This window comes from Episyrphus balteatus, chromosome 3, assembly GCF_945859705.1.
Source record: "Episyrphus balteatus chromosome 3, idEpiBalt1.1, whole genome shotgun sequence".
Lineage (NCBI taxonomy): Eukaryota > Metazoa > Arthropoda > Insecta > Diptera > Syrphidae > Episyrphus > Episyrphus balteatus.
The window spans coordinates 38098597-38111250 of NC_079136.1; the positions used below are offsets into that span (position 1 = coordinate 38098597).

The 12654-nt window shown below is 30.2% G+C and overlaps 1 protein-coding gene and 1 non-coding gene across 3 annotated transcripts in view; one reads left to right on the forward strand and one right to left on the reverse strand.

Annotated features, from left to right (window-relative positions):
• LOC129916110 (headcase protein) overlaps window positions 1-12654 on the reverse strand; it is a 189908-nt gene that overhangs the window by 153989 nt on the left and 23265 nt on the right. The gene's annotated exons all lie outside the window — the stretch shown is intronic.
• On the forward strand, window positions 11370-11441 carry Trnae-uuc (transfer RNA glutamic acid (anticodon UUC)). The gene has a single exon. It is a non-coding gene; the product is annotated as a tRNA-Glu (tRNA).

Below are 12654 nucleotides of genomic sequence, written 5' to 3' on the forward strand. Positions count from 1 at the left end.
AGAAGCAGTTAAGTGGTGTTAGAAGTACTTAGAACCAAGCTCTAAGTATTGGAGATTTTCCAAATTATAGCTTTTCAAGTTTCAAAACCCCTCTGAAAATATTAGCTTTGAAAAAGTATCGAGTATATGATTGCAAGATGTTTTCAAAAAAGAAAATACAAAATAGAAAAATGAGAGAGAGATTTTATTTTCACGGTTTTCCAAAAGTTAGGATTTTATCGTTTTTCGTTTCTGTTAAACCTTTAAAAAAATTTCCAAGGATAGTCCCTTGATTCTTCTGATTTTAGTTTTTGTTATGTCGAAAAATTGAGCACAAAAACTCTTTCCTAATCTGTCTTAAGATCTAAATATTGGTGATTTTTGAAAGTAATTTTTTTGTCCAAACTGAATTGAAGCTATGAGTTTTTGAACTTCATTATTCGAGGAAACGAAGCAGGAATAGTTTTGTAGTAAATGCAAAACGTTTTTAAAAACAAATACAAAAAATTGTCCCGATTATTTCATACATCCATCCCACTATGTTACCACCCAAGTAAAGTAAATTAAGCTACATGTTCATGGTTTCGAGTGTCAAAATATGTTTATGTTAATCAGATGCTCAAGCGTAATTGTCAATGTGTCGAAATTTTTGCATTTGTCAAACGTCAAAGTAGTTTTTTTTCCAAGAAAATAATAAAAAGCTTGGGGTCAAAAACAAAGAAAGGTTTTACCCTTGTCATGACTTGAAACAATAGAAATGTGCGTATAGTTTTATATTTTTTTGTTTACATTTTTTAACAATTAATTTTATTGTGTTATCTTTTTTCTATAAATAATGATACAATTTTCGTCAGACATGCAGAATTGAGTTAAAATGAGAATTGAATTGTTTGGTTAAGCAGCTTAAAAGGTAACAATATCATTAATCTATTTTACAACACATAATTAATTAAGACTGATATCAAGGACATAATTTGTTTTGTGTTTTATTTTAATTTTAGTGAACGTGTTTTAATAGACTTTGAGGTAGTGTTTGGGAATATTTACCAAAGAATTTGAATTAAAGTGTTATCTCCATTCAATCTTTTGATAAGCTGGTAAACTATAGTATTCTTGTAGAATGAAAAATTAACACTCCATTTGAAACATATTCGGGGCTAATTTCAGAGGAAGTCAATTAAAAACCTTGACATTAACAAACAATACAAATTAATTGAAAATGCAATCAAGCTGTGGATTTAGAAACTTAAATTTCACGCTACGCAAGTAAAAAGTTAGAAGACTAGCTTCATTTTACATGAATGGTTTTAAAGATTATGTATTTCAAATACAACTATGCCCTTAAGAAACGTCAAGCTCTGCTGCAACTCGTGCAGAAGTGATAATTTATTAATATAGAACTTTACGATTTTGTTAATTTATTCATAAAAAAAAACAAAAATACAAATTAATAGAGAAGCCCTTCGATTTTTTAATTCTTTGTGTTTGCTTTTGACATTTTCATTTCAAAAAAGAAAAAAATCATAGAAAAATGATAAATTTACAAAAAAAAAAAAAAAAAAACAAAACAAAGAAGCTTATTATTCCCAATATTAGGGATGTTGTTTTCATTTTTTTTGTAGGTACACTTTTTTTACAAGGATCAAAGAAAAAAAAAAAACACCAAACAAATAAAAAAAAAATAAATAATAATTAACACAAACATGTTGACTGGTGGACATATCCTCCTGAGTTCTTAGTGTTTTTTTTTTTATCGAATTCAAGGAGGGTGAACTTTCCTTTAAAAATCTAAAAAAAAAAAAAATACGAACAGATTTTTTACTATTTCAATAATATAATTGACGTGAAAACATTTGACCCCTCTTGTTTTCTTTTTATGTTTGTGCATCAGGTCGACCTGTATGAAATTTGATTTCAATTGCCTTCATCATAACAAAATTACTTTCTAATTAACTGTTGGGTTGTTGAAGAGAATAGAAGAAAATAGAAAACATTGAAAACATTTTTTAATCCCACCCCTTTTAAGCTATTCACTATGATTTTTTTTATTTATTTTTGTTTGATTGACTGATGTAAAGGTTTTTAAATTAAAGGGAAATGTCTTTTTCAAAAAAAAAGAAAATTGGAACAAAAAGGGTGAAATTTTGTTTGTGATTGGAAAAAAATAAAAAAACATCGGATTGGATTTTTTTGGGGAAACAGGTCTGCTTTTAAAAAATTTGTTAAGACCACTGGTTTTCAAAATTCTTTATTCCAAAAATTTGTTAAGCGTTAACAAAATTTTGGAAAAGAGATTTATGAAATGTGAGGAAATTCCTTCCAAAAAATGTCAAAAATTTGGAAAATTATAATCAAGTTTGACAGAATTACAAACTTTTTAGCGCTTAATTGTGACAGATAAAAATGTTAGGTATAAAAATTCTTGAAAAAATTTCAGGTCCCCTAAATTTTGGAGGGAATTTTTTATAGGAGCTAAAACTAACGTCCATCTGGATACTAGACTTAAAGCTTTAATTTCTTCAATCTTAATCATCATCATATTCATTTAACTTGCTACGCCACAAAATGTAACATTAAACGAAAATCTCCCAGTTGAATATTTTATGTGAAGACAATCAAACCATAAAAGTCATTAAAAAAAAATTGCAACTTCCCATCACATATACAAAAGTGAATTGTATTTAATATGAAACATTTCAAGAAATGTACAAAATAAAATAAAAAAACTGTCAAGCTACCAAATTTGGTCTCAAAAATGTTGAATAGCCAGAAGGTACCAACCTCATCAGATGTTCAACTACAATTTTTCGTTTTCTGTCGTGGTCAGTTGTCAACTTCAACCAAAAACCTACAAGGTTGTCACATCTTTTCTGTTTTAATTTTTTTTTTCTGTAAATTGTTTTTATTTTTTTGTAAATAAAAATCCAAAAATGGTCAACATCATCTGCAACCAAAACAAGAGACCACAAAAACCAGTTGAGAAAAAAAAATATCAAAAGAACTCATACTAAAAAAATGGTACTAAAAAGAGCTCTATGTTACCGTGCGTCGTCGTCGTCATCCGTTTCACTGCACTTAAGGTTCAGTGTTCCTTCACGTAAAAACACGACGTATACTTTGGTGTGGCAATGTATTCAATGTGCGTATATAGTTTGTAGTATGTCTGGCAATTGCCCAATTTGTCGGGGCTACCATGCATCATGTAAGAGTACCTACCTACCAATAGTAAAAGCATACAAAACCTGCCAACATCAGTGTCAATTCAGAAAAATATTCACTTGATTGAGTAAAACAACATGATGAACGCGAATCCAGTCTTCAGTCTTCACACAGAAAATGATACTTTCGATGAAAGAAAAACAAAAAAAAAGACAAGATAAATTCGCACATCGATAAAAAATAATAAAAAAAAAAAAATGAGAGAGAGGGAAAGAAAGAAAAGACAAAAAAATTGACATAAGTACATCATGTCTCCTCAATGTCAAATGATGTGTACTTAGAGTGAACGTAATTGAATTTTTCTCCGAGATATCGAGACGGCAGAATGGATTGATTGCACATATATGAGATACCTACTCCATGTCTATTCGAAATTTTCAAGTGAAAAGATAAGAGAGAAAAAAAAAAAACAGAATTTAATAATAATCGTATAAGGATGCTTTCCCTTTTTTTTTTCTCTCCTTTATCAGCAGATACTGGCTTTTTGTTTTTATTTTTTCCAGACAGAAAATATTGAAGAAAAAAATGAAAGAAGAAGAAACAATATGTCAATCTCTTGTATAGATCCATAGACAGAGAATTACATTTGAATTGATTGAGTTGCAATAGCATTTGGTTGATGTCAAACAACGATGACAACGACGTGTAATTTTTTGTTTTATAGAATTTTATTTTTAAATAATCAACCAAAAGTAATATTTTTGAATTACCACAAACGTTTTTATTATGACAGAAGGCATATGTAAATTTCAAATTGATGTCAAATATGAATTTGAAAGTCTAAATTGGAATATGATTGAGGTGTGTTTTAATAGCAATGAAAAAAAGGTTTTGTTTTTGAGCCAACTGTTTGAATACATAACTTCAAGATCGCTTCGAAACAACTTAAAACTTCAGAACTATTGACGAAGATTTCTTGGATTTTATTTGACAAAAAATTGTAGGTCAAAGAGTTAATGTTTTAGAAATGTATAGAAAAAAGCATTTTTCTTGGAAAGTACAAATATAGTTTTAAGGAACAAATAACCCTTTGTGACAGGTTTTTGTTAAAAAACTTACTTGAATAATTCTAACGATAAATACAGAAGAGTTTTCAAGCCTTCAAAAATTATAGGTATTACATTTTTAAAAGATATTGATATCAACTCCTATTTAGAATGAAGAAGTTTGTAGATTAAAAAACATCTTTTTGAAATAAAGCCTTATAGAAGCCTTATAGAAGGTATTGTAAGCCTCTTTAAATACAGCACTATGAAAACTATTATCTTTATTAGTCTTTAAAAATTATTTATTTTATTATTAGCTTAGTACAAGCGGATCTTAAAAATAAACTTATAAAAGTAAACTTAATCTATAACTTAAGTCTAAGGCATGGCAAAGGCAGTTGAAGTGCATTTGAGAGAGTGAGGTTTAGCAGGGAAAGTTCAGAAGAGCGTCTTTTAGAGCGGACTTGCTAAGGCTGGGATTAAAAAAAGATAAATTGTTTGCCTTACGTTGCATACGCGTCAAGGGTTCATTAAAGCCGTAGTCAGTACGATGGTAGGATAAACGAAAGAAAGGCACTGATCTTAGCTGACGATTGTTAGTATTGTAAGATAAGTTAAGGAGCAAACTGGGACAATCTATGATACCATTTAGTAATTGGTGAACAAAAAGAATATCGGCAGCATCGCGACGCGAGCGAAGGGTATGTAGGTTTAAGAGTTTCAGTCGGTCCTCATAAGGGGGTAGGTTAAAAGGATCGTCCCAACCAAGGCTACGTAGAGCGAAACGTAAGAATCTACGCTGAACAGCTTCAATACGGTCAATGTGAACTTGGTGGTACGGTGACCATACTTGGGAGGCGTATTCGAGGAGTGGCCTTACGAATGTCACATAAAGGGATTTGGTGACATATGGACAAGAAAATTCTTTCGACCAACGTCTTACGAAGCCAAGAGCTGAGTTAGCTTTACTTATGATACTGTCGAAGTGCGTACGGAAATTGAGTTGTGAATCGAGAATAATACCAAGGTCACGAATAGATGTTACAACAGGAACAGGTTGGTCATTTATCTTGTATTGCCTAAGCGGAGCAATTGAACGTTTTCGAGAAAAAGTTATAGCTTGACATTTTTTAATGTTAAGCTCCAAAAAATTGTTTTGGCACCAGGTAAAGAAAGTATTCAACTCGCTTTGAAGAATAAGTTCGTCTTCAGATGAGGAAATTATTTTTTATTTTTGATACTTTTATTTTATTTTTTATTTTTATTTATCGAGGATACATCTAACGAACTAGAGAAACTGGCTTAAAAAAACACGATGTATAACAGTCTTACCCAAAAGAATCCTTTTTTCTTTTTAATTCAAATAATGTTAAGCACAATTTTGTAATTCTTGGAAGACACAACCAATTTCTATCCATTTTTGTCTTCAGGCTTAATCTATTTTTGCAATTAATTTACCTTACCACTTAATCCTTTGGCAAACAAAGGCACTCAAATTATAAGTTTCATCAAAATTCAATTTACTCACCTGTAATGAAAAAAGAAAAGAAAAAATTAATTCATAATAATCCACACAAAAATTCTAAAAAAAAGTAGAAAAAAAAAATATCAGTAACAAGAGAGCTTAAGAGGAGCATTCCAATGACCCATAACAATGTTGATGAATATGATGAAGAAGAAAAAAAAAAACAAATCCTTAAGCAACAGAAAATAATAATCCAACACCCAAATATCCTTGACAAAATTCAACCCCATTAGCTTAGATGTTTGAAAAAAAAAACACTTGTAATTGAATTGAAAGTACCCCCATTTTGGAGTGTACTCAACTGGCACCTCCTCCAACACAAAAGAAAGAAAACCAACTTCAAGGACTTTCTTTCTAAGGGTGATGTACAATCTTATATAAGAAATGGAAATACAAAAAAAAAAAAAAAAAAACATGAAAATATGTAATAACAATCAAAATATCTTCACTGACAAAAAAAAATATGTTAAGAAAATTGTTATTATCATCCAAGACGATGAGAGGACGATGTAGTCGTCGTCGACAACGACGACAATCATGCCCACAACATCGTCGAAACTAAAAACCAGCTTATAATCATAAAACCTAACGACACCGAACAAAAAATAAAAACACCAAGAGAAAGTGAGAAAAAGAGGTCCTTTCAACATCCTTTTGCTTTTTTTTTTTGTTCTTCTTTTTTTCAAGTTCAACTCCTCCCAAATATACGGGACCGATTAAAATGCGGGCTTGGTTGCATTCGGCGTGATACTTAACAATGAATTGGGTTACACAACTCCCCACAAAAAAAAAAAAAAAAAAAAAAAACAAGATGCTTCTCCAAATTGACAGGGTAGAGTATCCTTTTGGGCAATTCCAAAAAAATAATCGTTTACTGGGTGGTAGAGTGTTGGTGTTGAATGTCTGTCCACACTGATTTTCACACAAGTTACTCTCCCTTCCCCTACCCATCTATCTGGCATGTGCTTCATTTGGAAAATGGTTACAGCAACACAAATTTGAAATTGGACAATTTTCTGTGTTAATTTCTATGTTCAATTTGTCGCCCGCGATGGCAATTGGACATGAACATGCAAAGTGTTATTTTTTTGGTATTTTTTTTTTTTGTAGTTGTCATTTTGAAAGTAGAGAGAAGGCAAAACTTGCTAAAGAGGTGTTTTTAATTACTATGTGGTTGCACACACAGTTAATGAAAGCAATTTTAAAGCTGTGGATAGTTAGTGGTAATGGCAATGTGCTACTGGATAAAGTTTTTTTTTTTTATAAGTACACAGGAATTTTAGTTTGTGAAATTAGTTGAAATTAGGTATAGGCAGATTTTGACAAATAATAGCATAAATTAAAAGGTAAAGTTAAAACTGATATTACGACTTTTAATGAAATTCTGAAATTCTTTATGGTTTAAATGTTCTGTCATAGAATTCTAATTAAAATAATTGCCCTCATATACAAAATATATTAATTATTAAATGTAACGGGTGGGATAACTTTGGTTAAGGGCAAATTCAAACTTCAAAGTTTAAATAAAAGAGGCTGAAATCAGCAATCTTAACTATTTCAATCGACATCTTTTGTTTCCAAATATTAATATAATGATCAGCAAGTTTCACTCTTTGGCATTCTGGAAAGAATTTTATCAGAAGTATGTTTTTTTATTTTTTAAACAAAACAAATAAATTGAAAACTGTCAAAGATAAATAATCTACATAACTATTTATTAGCTCTTAAATAAATCAATCAACTATTATAAAAATTGAGCTCGTAATAAAATATCCTTAGTAACTCATAAGCTATGAACCCATAATAGATTTCTAAAACATTTTGGTAGATGAATATAATTTATGATTATTATGAGACAAAACTGTCGTAAAACTAACAAAACCAACCATAACTTCCTAACTTGAACTCAAAATATTTAATTTTCAACTAACTTCTGGTACTAAAATCTCTTCTTTATTAATATATTTATTGAACCTAAATTAAGGGCCAAAAACAGCAAGTATAACAAAGCAGAGACGGATTTACTAAGGAAGAACTCAATAAATATCTGTCTTCTACACCATGTTGTAACAAAACAAGTGAAATACATTAATCAATCAAAGTGGAATTATTTGGCAACAGAAACAAATTGAAAAGCAAGTGTGGACTGTGGAACCCATCCATTTACCATTCATTTTACGAGAGACTAGGTTATTCTGGCCTTGAAACATAGTTCCTGTTCAAAGATTGGGTTTGATAGTTAAGTAAAGTATGTTGTGGAACGTATTTATTTTTCATGGAAATAAGTTCCACAATCCCTACATCAAGTTATTTCTGTTTTCCTGTCAAATGGGTTGTACCTAGAGAAATGTTGATACAAAATTTTTCCTGTGAAAATTTGAGCTTTACATTCCACAGATTTTTTTTTTACAAAGATGTTCTGAACAACGTTAAATTCACCTCAGAAGTTGGTTCAATGAGCCGTAATTCGTTGTACTACTTGCTCTATAGGTGAAAAGCGTTGTGAAATTTTCGAGCTGTGCATTATATTAAATTGATGTTCCCATATGAATTATTTTCCCAGAGTCAATTGCCTTCCGATCCGCCTCTGAAAAAGGAACATAAAATCCTGCTGCTCTCTTTTTAAGAGTGTATTTTTTCGCTGCATTCATAATATCCCCAAAAGAAAATAGAAGTCTCGTAAAGCAAACATAATTTTATACAAACTTAACCCACCTTTCTCTCAACCTATACCAGTAATCTGAGGTTATACTACAAAAACTCTACTAAAACGCTCCCAACTGATCATCGGGAATAATTCATTTCAACCAGCAACCAACAACCAAAAACCATCCATCAAGCCATTCATCTTTAAATATACAAACCATACCTCGTCTATGGATGGATGGCGTTCCCAGAATGCTCATAAACTTTGCATAAACTCTGTCCTGCCTGCATACATCTACTAGAGGTTAAGAATCCACCAAAAATATAATCATAACGAGGTGACTTTTCAAAGAATCCTTTACGAGTTAGTAATGGAGGAGGAGCATTTTGTATGAGTTTATATGTGAGTAAGTTTGTGATTTTTTTCGAAGGGAAAAGTTTCACCGCGTAAAATTTTCTTAACGCTCCCAAAACAGCGCTTAACTGGCATTTAAATTTACCATAATTTATAGATGATGTGCTGATCTCAAAAGGCAATAAACTTACCTCCCACTCCTCCTCTCATCATCTCGTCGTTGCATTCTCATCCATTCATAACACAAAAGCACCAGACGACTCTGGTATATGAGAGATCTGAAAACCTTGTAAGAAAGAGGAAAAGTTGTGGCTTCAAGAAGAAGAAAAAATAAAAGTTTAACTCGTAAAAAAGACCAAATTAACTAACCACAATCAAAAAGGAGCAAACAAAAATATATTTTTTTTTAACAAGACCCAAGTACAAAAGAAGCCTTACACATTCGAGTCGTTGTCGTCTTTTATGGTAAAAGAAAACACAAATCCTGTTGCAAAAAGAAAGTGCAAGGCGCAACTATAACTTCATGTCGTCTTTCTTCTAAAGACATGAGAACTTAGAAGGGAATTGAGAAGAAAGGATGGAGTTTCTTTCTGACAGAGATCCTCTTTTGCTTTTCTAAGTACATGTACTCCTCCATACACTTATAATAACCTGTCAGGAAAAGAAACCGCATTAGTCTCGGTTTTGTTTTTTTCTTTTTCTTCTTGTTATTTTGTCAATAAACAGATGTGGAAGTTCTCTTTCTTATAAGGACCTTGTGCACATGCAGGATGCAGAAGAAGGGTCGACCTCGGCAGAATAATATTTTTAAATCTTGTTAAATTGATCAATAAAACAAAGTTTAAATTTTTCAATTAAAAAAGTTTTTTTATTTTCTCCTCATCTTCTTCTTATTCTTTTGCTCTCTATCATGCACTTTGGCAAGAGTTATGAAAGTTAAGCGAAGACACGAATCCTTGTGTCGTGTGTCTGGGTAATATGTATGAGAGTGTGGTTGCCACCCTAGTTTTTTCTTAAAACATGATGTTTTAGTTAATGCAACGATTCATGTCTTCTTTTTTTTTTTTGCATTTTTTTCTTTTCTTCGTTTGTTTTAATATTCTTGTGTACCTTTGAGGTTTTCATGGGATTTCTTTTGCATATTTGTGTAGGAATTGGAGGGGGTGGTAGAAGTAGACGACGACGACGACAACGACGCTGCTATTCAACATTATCATCACAAATTATGCACATAACTAAAGTTTCTTAATGAAAGTAAGAAAGTTTTGTGCCTCCTTTGGAAACCTAACCCAACCCAAAAACCCAACAAAATAAACTAAAAACAAGGATGAAAACGAAGAAATGAAAGTATGTAGTTAAGAGAGACCGAAAAAAAAAGTAAACCCTCTCGAAGAAAAAAAAAAAGGAAGAACTTGAAAAGGAGCAAGTTAACTTCGTACAAGTTTCAGGTTCTAAGGTTTTTTTTTTGTATTTATTTTCTTTGGGGAAAAATTCAAGTTAAATACTTTAATTTGGTAAATAAAACACATTTTGAAGCTTAATATTTTTGTTGTTGAGAGAAAAGATGCAAAACATTTCTATGCATAAGGTTCATGTGTATTATATCGTTGCGTTAAAAAGTTTACGAAAAACCGCACTAAAACAAACTAACATCTTGTGCCGAAACAAAACTGGATCCCCCTTTTTTCTGGTGCAGGCAATTTTCTTGAAACTATGGGTACCTAAAATGTGGTTAGGAGAGTGAAAAGTGTTTTGTTTTCTTGAATATTTTCGAAAGAAGTAAAAGTAGCATACTCGTACATAAAGTACAAGAATTTAAGTAGAAGATTTTTGTTGAAACATGACAGCTTAAATTGTGGTTGAAGATAAATTGTTTGATGGAATTCCACAAGGCGAACATTACAGACTGGTATTTGTTATTTTAGGAGTGAAAAAGTTGTACTTTAATACAGAAGCATGTTCTTGATAGAATTATGGTGTCTTTATTTCTTCTTGACAAAATTTTACTAGACCTTGGACAATGGTGTGGCAAAAAGACAGAGTAGCTTATGTCGACTTAAGGAATTTTTGAAAATTTAATTTTCAATGTTATTTTTTTTAAGGTTTTTTAACTTTAATTTAAACGTGAATCTTGGCTATATTTCTGTAATTTTGTTTTTAATTCAAAACTTATATGTAATGAGTAAAAGCAGATAAGAGTTGACTGGTTTTCAATTTTTTTTTTTTTTTGGACTTAAGCTACTCTATCTTATTGCCACAGATTTATTTCTTTATGATTTTTCATCAATAAATGTTCTGAATGATTGCAATCGTTCAAAAATACAAAAATCACCACCTGCATGTTCATCTTCATCTTCTTTTTGAACGACAAAAGAAAAATGAGTATTTTTCTGTTTATTTTATATGCTAGTAACCATTGAAAGCATATTTTATAAAAGAACAAAAAATGTGTTGAATTAAATTATAAAAAATACACGACCTTTAGCATCATTAAAAAAAAAAAAAAAAACTGCTAAACAGCGTTGATTCATTCTTTAACAATACACAAACTATCTATCTATGAGTGACCACTCAATTTCAAACGTGATGTAGATGTTTCGTATGTATCTCTTTTGGAATTACAGTTGATATGAACATTTCGATTCGACTTTTATGTATATCCCATATGGTCTAGTGGCTAGGATATCTGGCTTTCACCCAGAAGGCCCGGGTTCGATTCCCGGTATGGGAAATTTTTTTTTCATTTATTTTTTTTTTATTTATTTTTTTTTTTATTTTTTTTTTTATTTACTTATTTATTTTTTTTTTCAAAAATGTTTTTTTTTGTATTTATATTATTTTTGTTTTTTATTATTTTTTTTTCATTTATTTTTTTGTTTGTATTTATTTTTTTTTTGTGTTTATTTTTTTTGTATTTATTTTTTTTTTGTTTTTATTTTTTTTTTTTTGTTTTTATTTTTTTATTGTTTTTATTTTTTTATTGTTTTTATTTTTTTTTTTGTTTTTATTTTTGTTTTTTGTATTTTTTTTTTTTTATATTTATTTATATCCATTACTTTTTTTTGAAGTTTTTTAAAAGACCAGCATACCTCTACAGAGAATGCATTTTCTAAAAGAAAAAAATATAACCAAAAGTGTACAACACAATAACTTGAATCAGTTGTTAAACATTTATACTTACATAGAATAACATACATAATAATTATAAACGTGCTGAATTACAGAAATTTTTTTTTTTTTTTTTGGTAAAATCTGAAAGCGAAATTCACAATTTGATAAGAAATTAAGCTCTTAAGGCTTTCTTCGAACATTTGTCATATGATCACAAATTTTGATTGGAGTTCTGAAGTTTTTAGGCGATATAAAAGTTTTCCAGATATAAAAGTTTAAATAAAAAAAATAGAAGTTTACTGAATTTTTATATACTTTTACTTTGTTTGAACACCTTCTACTATTTTTGCGTTCCTTTAATTATTCGAGCAATTTTTGTTTTTATTCTTCAAATATTTTCCAATAACCATGTTCCCCAAGAGAATCCATTCTGGCCTTTACTTTTTTTTTTGCAATATCTGTAAATTGGAATTTCGTATTTTCATTAATTCTCAAAAAAAAAAAAAAGTGTCTCTCCATTGAACACGAAAAAGGATAAACTTTTAAGCCCTTCACAAGCAAACACAATTGCACCCATTGTTTATGTGCAAAATGCATTGTGCGAGAATTATATTTTGTCTCTATTCCTACGACGACGAGGTACCTACAAACATTTTAAACCATTAAAAACGGATGTGCATTCGATAGCAAAATCACACACATATACATAAACACTATAGTATACCGATTCCGCTGCAAGGATACTGTGAAAAGTGAGATAAGCTAAATCAAACCCAGAAACGTCGACAAACAATAAAAATGAAAGTACTAGATGTTGCTGCTGCTTGCTGAGC